The 1964-nt window shown below is 34.7% G+C and overlaps 1 pseudogene; it reads right to left on the reverse strand.

Moving 5' to 3' along the window:
* Window positions 1-1964, reverse strand: part of LOC117177309 — a 12945-nt pseudogene that overhangs the window by 1454 nt on the left and 9527 nt on the right.

The raw sequence follows: 1964 nt of genomic DNA on the forward strand, positions 1-1964 counted from the left end.
CATTCAAAGTCTCTAAAGTGCTCGGGGAGATGACCTCTTTGTGAAATTGTGAATAAATCTGAAAAAGGATGAAAATGTGTCTTAGCAGGACTTGATTGATTTGCGGTCAATACATAGAGCGGTTAGCCTAATAGCCTTCTGAATGACTGAAATCATCTGGAAAAGTAGGTACTACCTAGCAAAGCATGAAAGTACAAATAATTGAGTTATTAAGTAAATATTGATTAATTTATTCTCATTTTTGTGTGACTAGTTAAACGCTTAAAAATCGTGTGCAGCCTTGCTCTTCACAATAATTATAAATACGCTTCTGAAACTTAGCACAGACATTCCTTATAGCTTATGGAAGATCAAACTGTAAATAATTTTATATTTCCTCTTCAGCTTTTCGATATTTATGCAAAATGAAAATTCTGAAATTAGAATATGAATAGAAAGACTTGCTCAATTACCACGTTTCCCTCCACATTCTTAAATGGCAAGGTCGTGCGAGTAGATCGGTGTCTTATTCCCGGCATTACTCTAAGGATCACGTGCACTCATTTAACCTTAATGGTTCGAATAAAGTAAACACTGTCAAGCAATATTTGTTGATACTGGAGGATTTTTTTCAATTGAATACGGGTTTCTGAATAATAATGATGGAATTTATATCAGGTTTATCCTACTTAATCTATGACCTGTTATAAATAATTCCTTACGATGACTGTATAACGGGTCCGAATAAAAGTTCAAGTTTGTATGGACAATGTCCATTCGCTGTAACGAATTGAAGTACTTTATTAATTACGCATGATTTGGTGATATACATATGCCAAGTGGATGAACGAAAAATATACTGCAAAATTTATATCATTAGTTTGTAGCTCAAATTTGACATTATGTCGCAGTTTTCTGTGGCGTAAAGTAAATAGTCAGGTTGCTGTTTTTGATAAATCCTATGTCACAGGGGTGCCGTCCCGCCCCCACAGGACCTGGGAAAGGGATAAGGGGTTTGACCAACATTATTCCTGTAGCTAAACACAGGGGTGCCTTTCCGCCCCTCACGAGAAGTTTTTTACCTAAAAATCGTTATATAAAATTTTCTTTCTCGAAAACTATCACTCGCAAAACTAAGATAAAATTAAGATATTTAAAAATATTGTAAGAAATTTTGTAAATTAAGAAAAATTCCAGGAGTTGAGATGCTTTACAATTTTTTGATGAATTCAGGCGTATCAGAGAAATTCAGAGGATTTTAAGAAAGTTGAAAGAAATCAAAAGGATCAAAAGAAACTTAAAATCCTTCTAAGATATGTGAAAAATTAGAAAATAAAACATAGAATTGAAAGAACGAAAATAATTCAAGGACTGGAACATTAAAGATTACTAAGTTTTAATGTTACATTTAAATTTGAAAATAAAGTATTACAGGAGTGATAATTTTAAATTTAGTTTCTCCACAAATGAAAAATGCTGATAAAGCATTAATAACTGAACTTATTGAGGTAGCTTTCCAGTTTTCCAAGTGCCTTTCCACATAAATCTCTAAAAAATAAAAACATATTGAATTAAAAATGAAACTATGTATTACTAATTATCATTTAATTATATTTAGGCTTGGGTTATCCCGTTGCGTCCACTTATAAGCCTTAAGCATTACCCATAGCCCTCTCCATAGGGAGCTGACCGCAGCCACGGCATTGGCTGATATTTCAGACTCATTGATGCAGAACTACCTGTGAGTGTTACAGGTATCCTCGCAATCGTAACGCAGTGACAAAGAGTATGAGTAGACGTACCATTATCCTTTCCGCACGGACGATATGGAAGACTTTATTCAAGCCCTATCTTATGCCTGTGATACTGAAGGTTTTTCTTCGCTCGGTGAGCATTTAGCTTTGAGCCCCAGAGTGTTTCAGCCTATCTGCAGCCAGATACATACTGGAAATCCCAACAACTGACTCGGGTCCAGTAAAAAGGGA

Source organism: Belonocnema kinseyi, chromosome 1 (genome assembly GCF_010883055.1).
Source record: "Belonocnema kinseyi isolate 2016_QV_RU_SX_M_011 chromosome 1, B_treatae_v1, whole genome shotgun sequence".
NCBI classification, from domain to species: domain Eukaryota; kingdom Metazoa; phylum Arthropoda; class Insecta; order Hymenoptera; family Cynipidae; genus Belonocnema; species Belonocnema kinseyi.